This window comes from Tachypleus tridentatus, chromosome 11, assembly GCF_004210375.1.
Source record: "Tachypleus tridentatus isolate NWPU-2018 chromosome 11, ASM421037v1, whole genome shotgun sequence".
NCBI classification, from domain to species: Eukaryota; Metazoa; Arthropoda; class Merostomata; order Xiphosura; family Limulidae; genus Tachypleus; species Tachypleus tridentatus.
Genome location: NC_134835.1, coordinates 54,100,630 through 54,115,796, shown reverse-complemented (window position 1 = coordinate 54,115,796; position 15,167 = coordinate 54,100,630). Strand labels below are relative to the sequence as shown.

At 34.3% G+C, this 15,167-nt stretch overlaps 1 protein-coding gene and 1 long non-coding RNA gene across 18 annotated transcripts in view; one reads left to right on the top strand and one right to left on the bottom strand.

The window, feature by feature from the left end:
• Nucleotides 1-15,167, bottom strand: part of LOC143232183 (D-aspartate oxidase-like) — a 78,619-nt gene that overhangs the window by 49,275 nt on the left and 14,177 nt on the right. For 3 of the 17 annotated variants that reach the window (XM_076467297.1, XM_076467300.1, XM_076467304.1), the window contains one exon: nt 8,486-8,611. The exons of 5 other annotated variants lie outside the window; for them this stretch is intronic. The gene's annotated coding sequence lies outside the window, so the exon portion shown is untranslated. Of the gene's footprint in view, nt 1-3,639; nt 3,773-8,485; nt 8,612-14,718; nt 14,820-15,047; nt 15,130-15,167 lie in introns of those variants that run through there. 9 more of the 17 variants (XM_076467303.1, XM_076467302.1, XM_076467301.1 and 6 more) reach the window with 6 other exon arrangements.
• Nucleotides 1-15,167, top strand: part of LOC143232185 (uncharacterized) — a 128,512-nt gene that overhangs the window by 108,004 nt on the left and 5,341 nt on the right. The gene's annotated exons all lie outside the window — the stretch shown is intronic.

Here is a 15,167-nt window from a genome sequence, read left to right as displayed (position 1 = left end):
GAGTTTATTAATGAATTAAAAGTATTAATAATGTATATAAAATGAAATATAATAAAACATACAATGAATACAAATATACAATAATGTTTCTTCATGCTTTCTTTATTTAATCAGAATACTACTCCAATGTTTCTTCTATCCCATTGTTATATTCTGAAGTTGAAGCACCTTCATCTCTTGATTCACTATTGTCCCACAGAATATCATCTTGCATTCCATCTTCTGCATCTTCAAAATCTGACACAAATTTGTGACAAATTGTTGTCCTTCGCCGTAATGATTTTCTCTTTTCATAAATTTCTCAAACCAACCACGACTAGCCTTGAAAGAAATGCCACTATTTTCTGCACATTCTTTTGCTTTTAACATTAAGACTTCTCTCGTTACAGGTAGTCCTTTATATCGTAACTCTCAGAAACACTTTAAAACAATGGCATCAATTTCAGGATGTCTTCCTTCTCTTAAGCCAGAAAATGACTGTACTTTTCTTGCAAGGAAACGACTTGGTTTTCATACCAGGACAATGATGTACATTTGCTTCACTCACTGTATACTTTTTATCGGCTGCATGATTCCCAATCTCTTCGGTGCACAAAATAACTTTTATATATTTAAAAACGTTGTTCGCTCCTCTACTAGTGCTTTCTCTACCACTACCAGCCATTTTTAAATATATAATTTTCTCAAGCTGTATTGGTTCATTTTTATTCTCATAAATAATGTTGTTTTTCATTTCTCTCATTCGCGTGCATGAACTTAAAGCGTAAAATAGGGCATCTGTTCCCCACATTTCTGTTGTCCCCCAGTGGCATATCTACGAGAAACAAGGTTGCGATAACTACAGTGGACAAAGCATGTGCAGCTACGTGGTTAACTACAAACACGCAAATACATTTAAGTTAATTCTAATAAGAAAAAGAAAATCTTCCTGTTGGGAATAACAACTTAATCGTTTGTTTTATATTTTTGTTCACAATTATTGTTATGAACAGCACTATCAAAGGCAAATTAACGTTTTTATATGTATAAAGCACTTCCCTCCTAACATATCTCCTGATACGTCAGCAATAAGCTCACAGAGTTGCAATTCTAAAATACGGGGTTTGACTCCACTTGGTAATCACAACACAAAGAGCACACTGAGGAACTTAGCAATAACAAACAAACCCTTAAATATAGTCAGCAGTACTAATAGTAACACATCAATAACGACATTTAAATGAATGTTTCCCTCTGTATTACTTTTGCTACTTTTTCTTCCTCGATGATTTCCACTTCTCCTTTTCATCAGCGACATGTGAACAGTTATTCCACTCTATTCATAATAAAATCGTTTTATCAAATATTTTGCCCTGGTGGTTAGGGTGCTCCTCTCACAACCCGTAGATCGTCCTTTCATTGTTTTTTTTTTGGAATTTCGCACAAAGCTACTCGAGGGCTATCTGCTAGCCGTCCCTAATTTAGCAGTGTAAGACTAGAGGGAAGGCAGCTAGTCATCACCACCCACCGCCAACTCTTGGGCTACTCTTTTACCAACGAATAGTGGGATTGACCGTCACATTATACGCCCCCACGGCTGGGAGGGCGAGCATGTTTAGCGCGACTCGGGCGCGATCCCGCGACCCTCGGATTACGAGTCGCACGCCTTACGCGCTTGGCCATGCCAGGCCAACATCGTCCTTTCAACCGTGGGACTTTATAATGATATGATCAATCGTTATTACAGTTTCCAGTGACTGGTGTTCAGTAGTTACCTTCTCTTTAGTCTATCACTTCAGAATTAGGTACGATTAATGCAGATAGCTCTCGAATAGCTTTGCGCGAAATTCGACACAGAAACTAATATATATTTACCCATTTTCATTCCTTTTCACAAGTGCTTCGGAGTTACCTACTGCAGATAGCCCCACAGTCTGCTAGCAAATCAAGACGCTAACGTGAAAATATTGTTCCATGTTGGAAACAATACTAAGAAGGAGTGTGACAATTAAACAACGAATTTCAGCACATAAATAAACTAAACGAACGTAAACTATTGGAAAAATAACGAAACTATAAAAATTACGTATGAATTCGTGGAATGAGGGAATTGGTTTTATGATCAGGGTGCGAGTGCAATTACACCTCATGCACCACCACCTTGTAGTTCCGCCCCTGTTCTAACTAGTTGAAACTTCAATTTTATATTCACTTGTTTTCATAATTTTCTACAAGTATGATAATTACATGATAGTAGAATATTAATTTCTTTTTAGCTTGTTTCTAGGGTCTTACAAAAAACACAAATGTCCAGAAATGCAAAAACAATTTTGCAGTGAAGGTATGGCCTTATGAGAATCAATGCGAAGATACAATTTAACCTAATTTTCTTTTTTATTTCCTTTTAAGCGCAAAGTTATACAGCGTCACCTTCATTATGCCCATTGAAGTTATCGAATTTCGATTTTTTGCGTTATAAGCCCTTAAGCCTTCCGCTGCGCCACCGGGAGGAGCGCTATTTGTTTCTTGTATAATAAATAATATAGAGTATTAACAAAGGAAATATTCATAAAGACTACAAATGCGATTCTTGTTCATATAGATATTATGTAAATACATTTTAATAAAATTTATTGGGATTTTAGTCGCACGTTAAACCTTAAGTTTAAAACTCGAGTCTTGCGCTTTTCAGACACTGTGCAAAATCTACCTTTTAAATATCGTAGACATAAATCTGTACGATTATTGTGCTTCATAACATCACCGAGGCAATGTTGTTTTACATTATTATAGAAGCAATGAAAAATATATTTACTTTGGATAATTCGTGTTCAGTCTCACGCGTCACAACAATGTTTTACGTTATTGATATCATTATATTTTAATCTTTCTTTTTGTGCATTTTAATCCATTTAAAACTTCATACTCAGTAACCGTATTATAACTATCTGTCTAAGACCTTACACAACTTTTGCAAGAAATTCGAATAAGTGATTACCAAACACTCAAACTTTTGATATACAAATAGCAATTTTAAAATATTAATATTTTAAATTTGTAAGAAAGTTAGTTATGGTACAGAAAAACAAACTTGGCTGAATATTACTATGCGCGAAAAAATGATTTATATTAGAATAATCTTGTAACATATTATTCAGATTTTATTCTATATTTAATTTAAAATAAGACTACCAACAATTACAAGTACAAAGCAACATTATTGAAATTACTTTTGTAAAAAATTAAACTATTTATGATTAATGCTTTTCAAAAGTGATATTTTTATCCATATTAAATTCACACACCCCCCCCCCCAGTGGAACAGTGGTAAGTGGGCGGTCTTACAACGCCCAAACCGGGTTTTGATACCCATGATGGGCACAGCACAAGTAGCCTTCCTGTTACTTTGTGCTTAATTCAGAACAACCATGTTAAATTCAGTGGTGACAAATACATTTAGCATAATAAGATACTGTGAATTAATAAATTTTTATTCTTATTTCAGATTATAGATTTTTCCCTATTAGTTTTTACAAAATGTTTTAATAAACTAATTACTACATATTATTATCCGACACTTTTTTAACCAGTAAAGTGTCTATGCTGTCATGTACTCGTTCTAAAATCTATTAATCTTTAAATAATTCTTTGAAAACTTACCTGAAAAAAAGAGAAAATAAAGACAGAAATACACGATGTATAACTAGAAATGGTGTATATAGCAGTGCTACTAGTCCTCGATCGAGGAGAAATCTGCGTGGATAATGATACTGCATGCTTTAATATACACATGTAACTCAAAGTATTGAATTACGAGTCAAGGACAACGTGAAAGGGAAGAGATGAAAACCTGTTAGCTTTTCCAAAGGTCATTTGTTGTAGTGGTGGTTGTTCGTGGCATTGTTACGTATTATAAACAGCGGTTCTTAATATCACGTAAATGTTTTTTTTGTTAAGCAAAAATCTACATAATGAGCTATCTGTGCTGTGCTCACTAAAAGTTATCGAAACCCGATTTTTAGCGTTTTCAGTCTTGAGACGAACTAGGAGGCTCATCGTGTAAAAGTAGAGTAACAGCACGTGAAACAGTACGTTCTATTAAATTACACTAAGTAACAATTTAAACGGTGATGAATGATGAGTGTCACCATGTTTTTCTCAATACGAAAATTATTTTAGTGCAGACTTGAAGATCAAAAAGCTAAAACGTATTAATTTCGTTCCTGTGGTGGGCAGAACACAGAGAGCTCGATGTGTAACTTTTTGCTTAACTTCGAACAAAAACAAACAAAAAATTATGTATTTTGTTTCACATTATTAACACAAAAACACTAAAAAATGTTTTACACTATTTTATAAAACGAACATGTCATAATATGTTTCCACTGTATGTTATATTGTTAGAATGACGTTAAAGTAGACCTAGAATATTCTAGATATTATGAAAACCTTATAACTTCGATAAATATTAAGCTATCATATACATAGTATATATAAATAGATAGATAGATAGATAGATATACGTGTATCCCAGTGGGTCAGTGAAATGAAGCTAGCAAAAAGTCAGTGTTTAGTTTTCTGCGAGTAGTGCCACTCATTGAGCGAAATATTTGGATCAGCGTTAGTTATCGAATGCATACAGTTAATGCGTTTATTAGCCATGCAATTGTAAGGTTATTTTTCGTTATCCAGAGCACCACAAGTGGGGTATTTCTGTTTAAATGTCATTCGAAACTTAGACCTACGAGTCACAAGTGTAATACCTTCCTGAAAGGTTAAAGAAAAAATAAACCCGTATGTTATATCTATGCGGAGTGGATTTAGAATTATTTAACTCAAATGATTTAAAAGAATCCGCCTACTAAAACAACGGCAGTAGAAAAATGGTGTCAGAAAAGGGCTATTTTGTTGAAAATAAAACAGAGCTTTGACTAAACTTTTCAAGATTACTGCAAAGGCTAGAGATAATATAATAATGGAAAGAACACAAGGATGTCAAGAAGAAAGAGACAGAAAATTGGAGAAGAGAGATAGAATAAAAGAACGTATTTAGTCAACATCTATTTCCATTACTGGTGTGCCATCTGTGACTGCAGTGCCTTCCTGGTCTACTCCAGTCTTGACAATATCAAATTAAGTTCCAGAACTTAGCTGGCCACTTCAACATTAGCCAATCAAAAAAGTGGCTGACTATGATGGATAGGTACTATGGAAGTCACACCACATTCAGTTTTAACTCATTTCCAAAGTTAGCAATAAGAATAGCAAATAACTAGCTATTCATCTTACTGTCTACCTAAAAGGATCAGCATTCCTGACATTAAGTAACATTCCATCTGAGAGCCATAGTAACAATCACTGGTAACAGCCTTATACAAGTTTGGAGTGACACAGAAAAAGAAAGTATGCAGAGCACAGTTTCAGAATGATTCTTCATCCAAATGTACAGATTTGGAAAAGACGGCCCAGTTATCTTATCTGGAAAAGTCTTGTAAAACTGATGCACTCATTGACACATAATCAATTTACAGATTCAATAACAAACAAGGATATAAGTGTTAGTCTGAGGCAAAGTAGATGCAGGTATTTAAAGGAAGCTGATTATTTTGTTTAAAAGTAATAAATAAACAACTAAATACACCATCCTAGAGATACAAGATCTTCATATTAAGTAGTACTGAAACACCAACTCACAATGACAATAGTCTCTAAACTAAAAGGATTAATTAAACAAATAATTATACACAATAAGAGATAAACCACTAGAAAACAGGTGATTCAGTTGTAAATTGAAAGAATATATTGCAAGTATCTTTAGATTAAAGACAGTGTGGAATGAAAGCTCCTCCATGAGGATAACAGAAAAAGGAAACTTGTAATTTTGGAAAATATGGCTATCACAACAGCTATTATTAAGCTAAAGAGACAATATCTTAAGGACGAGTCTTTAAGCCCAACCAGTTCGAGGTAACAAAAAAGGATTAACCATTCAACAAAATGACAGTAACTAGCTGAATTTATGAGATGAAGTTCACTTTGGAATGCTCCATATACCCCAAATAGAAAATAAGTTCATTACTTGAGAAAAATAATGCATGGGCTTAGTGATGGAAAACCTTGGAGTATGATAATTGACTCTGATTTTGAAGCTACAATTTTTTGACCTAATGTGTTACTGAAAGGTAAAAAAATCACCATCATATGTGAAGAGAAAAGAATTGTAGGTGTAAAATAGCAAATGAATTTATATATAGTTCAAGCACAAGAAAGTTGGAAGTTATCCTTACTTGGGAAGCTTCTCTACACCTTATGAGTTGTGGATAATTTATATCGAAGAAAAGTGCATCTTTGAAACTGAATTCTTGCATAGGTAAAAATGTGAGGTTAGATTAGTTCACAGGAAGTAATATCCATCTCATACATGCTAATTATTATATCAGAGATTCAAGTTCCAATAGCAATAGGGAGGGAGGTTATTATACCACCAAGAAGTGAAATACTGATACCAGAAGTTTTAGGGATAAATTTTCATGTATTGACTAGGACTTAGTTGAACCACATAACATAATCAGGCATATTCTGATAAAGTGGTGGTTAGAAAAGCTCTCATGAACATGAAAAATAAAGATGCTGTACACGTATTTAGATAGGAAGGAAATAATTCAGCTCAATATGAAATGAAAGGTAACTATGATCTTAATGCAAATAAAACTTGATTTCTTGAAGGTGACATGGTGTGGCTGAACAGTTATTGTTGTAAAAAATGCCTAACTTTAAAGTTAAATAGGTGTTCAGAAGAACTATACATTGAACTGAGAAGAAAACAGTAATTTATAGAATCCAGAAGGATGAGTGATTCAAGCCTAAGATAATCCACCATAATCATCTTTGGAGTATGTTAATGAGAAAATAGCCAAGAGTAACAACTCCAGCAGAGAATTTGTGAGTGGAATATTGGATTGTCAAGGAGCCCATGATTTCTGTCGAGACTACATCCAGATGTACATCAAGGATAAAGCCATCAGTGACTTCATTTAACCCAACAAGAACTTCAAGGGACAGGAGAGTCAATTATGACAAAAAAAGATAATAGACAATCCCATCTTTATAACGTGAGTATCAGATGAGAACACTACTAAAATAATTTATGGGTGTATAGTGTATTGTAATTTTATTTTTTGTTAATACTGTTTAAGTGACTTCACAATTCATGAAAGAGCAGTACTGTAGGCTATACAGTGGAACCCCTCTAAAGCAGCCACCTTTGGGACTGAGATAAACTGGCCTGATTAGAGGGGTTCCACTGTACATAACTAGGGATTATGTAAACAAAAAAAGGGACTGTGAATGAATGACCACTTTCAAGGGGTGACAAAATCTGAGGGGTGGCTGCTTAGAGAGGAGTTCTACTGTATTTTCAATGTTTCAATTTAGATATTAGCTAGAGGATAGATATGTAATGTTAAACTTGGTCTAGAAAGCCAAGAATATTCTAAATGACATTATGAAAATACATTAACTTTGATAACATATACAAGTGTGACAACAAATATAAATATGAATAAACAAGTCAACTAAAATTCAGCAGTAAGTCAGTGTTTGGTTTTCAGTTGGTAATGTGTCAGTCACTGAGTGAAGTATTTGGATGTGTTAATTATTGCACATATTCAGTCATTCAGTCAATTAACTATGAAATTATACATTGTTATGCTTTTTGTAGTTCCCACTAGCAAAGTTTTTCTGTTTAAACATTGTCCTACAATTTATAATAGTAGAGAAATTTGAGCTTGTACAAACATTAAAGAATAAATAAAATTTTTCATTATTATGTGGACTGGTCTCTAAATGATTTTCAACAAAAAAATTAAAACCCACCCAACAAAAAAAAACAACTCTGCAAAACACTGATCTCTATGAGATTAATAGGTCATAGCTGAAATTGGAAAGCATGACATCTATCATTAAAATATGTTGTAGTGTGTAATTATCACATATGTGAGAGTTGTGAAAATTTTGTTTGTTTAATATGAAAGGATGTTTGACAAGGTGGTTTTAAAGCCAACACATGTTATATGGAGCACTATTGGCATGCAAAGCATGCAAATGACTGAACTTTAAAAGTTAATTTTGAATGGTCCAGTTGTGATGTATAAACATCTCAGCTCTAATTTTCACATATTACTTCAACTAATTAGCAGAAAATTAACACAGAAGACATGTCATTTATAAACTGCATAAACTTTATTACACATAAGCTTAAAAAGTCAATAAAATATAGAATAAACCCATCTCAAAATCAGATTATGGTGTAATGACAAATTTTAAAATACAAATTATGACTTAAAATACTATAAAATACAGATCAAAATTGGATTATATACTAAAATTCAAAATGATCACAGATAAAAAGGAACAAAATAAATTCAGAAATACAATAAAATGCACAGTAACTTTGTCACAAAACAGATTAGATTATCAGTACAGAATGGTACCATATACTTTGTACCTCATTTAGTTGACATATCCAATAACAGCAGCTGTTTTACTGGTATGTGAGACAACAAAACTTCACCAGTGAGGAGTGTGGTCAGTTGGGACAGCAAAGAGCCTCTATGTAATGGCAGACACACTACTGAAACAAAAGAGAGAGAGTGCCATTAATTAACATAGTGTTGGAGAACTGCTGTCATCAGTAAAGCATACACACTTAAGAAATGTGATATGTGGAGCAGTAAAGAGCCCATCTGTGATGGGAGACATACTTCAAAGTAACCATGGAGAAACCTAGGGTTGTGTTGGGTCAATAAAAAAGTCACTCCCTGTAACTTGTTTCTGGGTGATCCTGAGGTTAACACTAATTTTGAAACAGGAATCCCAGAACCAGCCTATTCCACCCTAACATACAGGACTGTCTAGTCCAATAAAGACTGCAAATCCATAACTGAGAAACTTAAAGAAAACTATATAACCATGATACAGGTCAAGATCTTTCCCCCTGATGTTTAAGGGTGTAACTAAATACAACTTGGATTGGTTCTTCAGATATATGTTAGAATATTGGCTGCAATGAACACAGGAACAGATGATCTAATATTTGGTCCTGAATTCAGACAGTACAGCTTTGGAACAGGAACAGAACTGCAGCAATGTTGCACTATTACCATTGTTATGACCAAATAGAAAACCAAAACACCAACTACGTCAAGTTTAAGATTCTAAGAATGGGTCACTCTGAGAACTTGGATGACTTTGCCATTGATCTGTACCAATTGTAGAGGAAGACATAATTTGCAATGACATCTGTGTATTACAAGGACAACCTTGTTAACAAGTTTATGGAAGGACTTGCTATGTAAGGCCATAGGGCACTATTTGGTGGCACAATATTTGCACCTTAACTGAGGTGGTATCTATGATGATGAGGTCTCAATGGTAACCTTGGATAAATCACAGAAGAAAAAAACACCAAGAGCAGAACTTGTAATAAAGCCAATACAGGATATTCTGTTCAAGCTTGAGCTTTACCAAGAGTGAATTTGCAGCCAACACATGTCATGTTGCAGAACAAACAAGAGAGTTTCCAGCAAATGGTCAGGAGTACCATGGTTCCATATTATGTTTGTGCCACAGCCACTACTGATGATTCCTCTGCTTAAGCATTACTTTACAAGGGAGGATCAGAGCATCTGCTGTGGTTGTGAGCTGCAGGGGCACTTCTTTAAGAATTGTCCATCGCTTGCCAAGCAGCAAGATATAAGGAACATGGCAATACGGTAGATTGCATGGCAAAGGCAAGCCATAGTTGGTGTTACTTTGGCTAGATGAAAAGAACAGAATCCAATTGGGTTTAGCTGCTGACTCAGGGAAAAAGAGCACAGCAGAAAGCTCTTTTTGAAAAGCATGGTTGTCAGGACAGCTGACTCAGGTAAATTTGGAACATGGTAAATACCTAATAAGATACACAGTCAAGTAACAGAACTTCACATTCAAATCAGACTGCCCAGGACCTTTGAATATTCTGCATTATATCAAGAACTCTGAATGAATCTACTACTTAAGCCAGTTAACATTAATTTTGCTTTGATGAATGATGGCATATTAGACAAAAATTGAGAAGCATGTCTCTGACTACATCTTGGTCACATAAACCCCAGGATAAAGGTAGTCACTTGTCATAGACCTTGATGTTGGCATTAATATCTAGATAGATACACTGCAGAAACTCTTTCAATTTCATCTATGCATTTGCTGAACAGTAGATAAATTATCCAACATGAGCCAAGAAGAGAGGACTGTACCTGTGTGCCTAGCTGTGGGAGTCACAGTACCTCTAGGTACACAGGTGGTTTACTATGGGCAAAATCTAGTGCATTCATGACATATAGCATAGGTTTAGACAGTGTTTGAAATGCACTGCTTTCTTCCACAAAGCAAGCAGCAATATAGTGGATGGTGTCCTATCCATCATGGAACAAAGTTCTAGTGTTTCTTTGAAACTATGTAAAATTGGCAGTCCAGCTTCCTGTTGGAAGATTCATCTGAATAGCAAGCAAGTGGAAGTGAGTAATACTAATGGTGAAAATAGTGTTGCTTCTATCATTACATGTCTGAAAATGAAAATTTGACTCCAAGTGCATCTGATGTTGCTTAGCTCAGGATTGTGTAAAAGGTCTGCACTTAAAACAGTGAAAGAATTTCCATGACCTGTTGGACAAACTTTCTGATATATTTGTGAGAAGTGAAGCTTAAGTGGGCAGAATAAAAATCATGTCACCATACAGATAGAGATGAGGCATACTTGATTCAACTACTGTACAAGTGTCCTGGGAATAACAAGAATACAGTCAATGCCAAGATACAGCTGATGTTAAAGGTGAGAATCATACACTCTACAGAGAATGCCTGGCCATACCCAGTGCTGAATGTTAATGAGAAGTACAGCACAAACAATTTCTGCATAAATTTCTGCTATAGAAGTGCACACTAATAATGCCTTTTCAATGTTATGGAAGTTCTCAGTGTCATACTTGTGAGAGATGGTGTTTCAACTACCCACATATGAATCTTGGTTACTTGAGACTGACTTTGGCCCAGGATGAGACAAGAAGTTCAAAGCTCCTATTGCCAACTTTTCCAAAATTGCTATTCCAATGTCTGATTTGACTAAAGTTGATGTGAACACAAGAGCACAACATGGAAAAGCAGAGACTATCTCCTCATATAGTGAAGTACAATCCATGAATTTCTTGATGCAGTATACTATGCTGAGGTAAAGGCCATTTCAACTGTCGCAATGCACAGCCATACTACAGGCAATTTCACTAGTGAATGGATACAAAAATTCAAACCTCAAGAGATCCAGGAACAACACCTGAAGGACCCATAATTAGCATGGATATTTCATGCCATGGAGCAGGGTGATGTGCAAGTAGTACAGGCTGAGAAATTTACTGCAAGCACACACAGTTTGTGGTACTTGTAAGAGCAGCTCTATGGTGTAATGGTGTGCTCTACCATTTTCATCAGCCATCTAGACATGATTCTGAACCTGTGTCACAACTAGTTGAACCCTAAGAGCCTGAGGTAGCACATTCTGCAGTTTTTACATAACATAAGAACTGAAGGCCACCAGAGTGCTACACACGCTTGTGCTAAAATTCAATACTGGTTCTACTAGAATTGTTTGAGCCATGACATTCAGCACTGGTGTCAGTACTCCAGTGTGTATAGTTCACTCTAAGGATAGGTCTAAATAGGGTAAACTGAAGCAAATAATTGATTATTTCCTTTCCTGAGAATAGCATGGATATTAATGGTCCTCTCCCCAAGACAGAGTTAGATAATTATTACATGCTTGTTATTATATTTGGGCCAAGGAATATCTATTTGTTGGCAATTTAGTATAGAATGTGTGTTGACAAGGCAATTGATGGCCTAGTTTGGTAATGAATAGATTAATAAGGATCAGAAAACTAATTTCAATTGTTAGTTATTCTCTCAGTTGTGCAGTGTCAGGTGTGATGAAGATGTTTATTTCTCATTATTACTCACAGTGAAATGGTTTGATTGAGTGAAGATAACATACCATCAAGCAATTACAAGCAAAGTATTAATTCCAGTCAAACTGATTGAAATAAACACTTTGTTATACTTCAAAATGGCAAACTGGACAACTTAATAAAGACTGAGTGGATGACTACAAAATATGCTCCAGTTTGGGTGGAAAATGATGGTCTCTAAGGATATAATATACAAACCACCAACAAGCACAGAGCTATCACAGTTTCTGGAATAATCCTTGGAATGGCTGAGAAATGCAATAGCAAATGTGCACAAGGTTGCATTTCAAAACTAGCAAAGGCAGTCATATGGCAGAATAGATAGTATAACAAAACAGAGAAAGAATGGAACTTTCAACAAAGAATGAAACATAGGTATGACTAACATGTACCAGTGATATGGAAGCAAATTCAGCTTCAGCTGGGCAGGTCTGCATCTAGCATTTGGATAAGTTGACAAACCACTATGATCTACATTATAGATGAACTTAGCATGTCATAGTTTCATAATGAATTGAGTTTGGGAGTCATAATTCTGAGGAAAATGAGAAAAATTGCTTCAGAATATTTAAGCTGATCTGATGAGGAGGAAATTGCTGGCAGCATATAATGAGTCAGATGAATAAATGCACTAAAGGTGTTGGAAGGCTCTAATATGTGATTAGAGCACTGCCACTGACATCATGACTGAAATTATATGCCCAACTGTGGCTAAGACAATTATATTTTACAAAAAATAAAAACTTAAGACTAAAATGGTTGTGATCCTTACTTTCCAAACTATTAATGAAATGTAGGAACTACGTTTTATGATTACCATTTGATTCCAGCAGTTAGAACAGTTGCTAACTGCACAACTATTACAGAAAAGAAGAGACAATCTTACTTTCCAAGAAATTAAATGATGTTCATTGTGCAACGTACGTACTACACTACGACTTCCACTTGATTTCCTGCAGTAAGGACATTAATTTTATGGAAAACTAACAACTATAAGAGCTTTGTGACCCTTGTTTTTGAATTATTATTTATTAAGTGGTATAGACATATGGACTACCACTGGATTATATCACAGCTTAGAGTGGTTGATGGTGGTAGATGTAATGCAAAGATCAACAATTTGTATAACTGAAAGTGTTTGCTAGTAGTTTGTAAACTCAGCATAAAGGGCATTACAAATCCTTCTTTCTGAGCTGTGGTCAAATTTTGAAAGCAAAACAACTGTCAAACATTCCATTAAAATCACTCACCATTAGTCAAATAGTGAAAGTTTACCAGAAAAAAACAACAGAATGCTAAAGAGATTCTCATCAGTACACTTAAATGTGTGTAACTTTTATGTTCATAAGAGAGTTGGGTTTTTAAACAGCTCAAAAAATGAGATCAACATGAAAAGTAGTAGTGCCTTAGTGGTATGTTTTTGGTAGCTACTTTGGACAGTAAAAACATACTGTAGTAATTTGTATTTAGCCAAAGTTGGTGTGTGTATTGATAAACAAACAAGTAAAAAAGGACATACTAATCTGGTGGCAATAAAATTAGTTGAAATATCTTAAGTTTAGCTAAATTCTGTTGGTAACTATTTTATTTCATGATACCTAAAAATACTGGTGAGTTTCACTACTCACATCTGGCGACACATTACTGTACTGTAATTATCGATATATATAGTTTATTGAAATAGCTTGTTTTAATTACTATGGCAATGGCATAAGAAACTGAAAAAGTTTTGTGCCAGATATCAGCACATTTGACAATATGTAAAAGTTTGAAACATAAGTATAAACCAATGAGCTGTATGAAACAAGCAAAACAATTACTGAGAACACAACATCTGAATATAAGTATAAAAATTTGATCTTATATAATTAACTGTGGTTAGTGGCCTATAAAAGTAGCATTTGAAAATACACCATTCTTGTTTTTTGTTTTTTTTTATTAATGCTGGTGTAAAAATATTTCAGTTTTGACATTTAAGAATGTTGCAGCACACAGATTTTATGGAAATAAATAAGAGTAACTGTTAGAAATACATCATACTTGCAGGAAACACAGTTTCATCTGTTGTTTCAGTGTGTTGGTCAGAAATATCACAGTTTGAATTGAAATTTAAGTGGGTGAAATCTGAGAATGCCTGTGTCAAATGGGTTGTACACTGGTAGTTGGTACTGTGACCTTCATGTAAGATACATATTAGACTATAAACATATTTGACCACAACCCACATGCTTAGCATTCTCCTCCAAAGAAAATTTTCAGAACAGATTATTTCTGTAACTAGGCTAGAAATAAATGTTACAAATGTCCAAAATAAAGAAATTTGTTATTATACATTTCTTTTTAAATTAAAGTCTTATTCTATTTTTCCTTATTATAACTAACAGATATGGTATTTGACCACTAAACATTCTCCTCCTAACAAAATTTTTAGAGTGAATTATTTATGTAACTAGGCTATTACAGCTTTAATCAAAATCTTTTAATGAATTTTTCTGGCCAATAAAAATTAGCTTTACCATGCATTTTCAATTCAGAGTTTTGCAATTTAAGATCAAACTCTAACATTTCTGGCTATCTTGGTATTATACAATTACAAGAAAAACTAGCTGTCAAGAGAGCTGCCAATTCAACTGGAGGAAAAGATGCTCCAACTGTAAGAATATATATATTATGAACTCACAAGCCTCTTATAAAAGCATTGCAAATCACAAATCCATAGCTGCATTGGAAGACTTGTTGTCAGGGTTCCTCTAGGCATGCAGTTGCAGTTTCTCTATTTACCTGTGTGTGTGTAAATAACCAAAACATCAATAAGATTTATCTGTGGGTACAAATAAGAAAACACTGGAATAACATACTTTTTCTTTTAATAATTTCTTCTACCAGTTTTGTGGCTTCAAAGGCTACTCTTCAGGAAATAGTTTTACTGAGAATATATAACAAAAAGCATACAAATACTACTTTTCAACTACTTACAAATAATCTAATTTAAATATACTAGCTGATTACCTGCAGCACCACTGCATTGGATTCACGTGTGATGTATTCATACCATCATATCTGCACCCCAAAAATGAAGTAAAATAAAGTTCTACATGACAAGAAACAAAGGTGAAACTGAAAAATTGT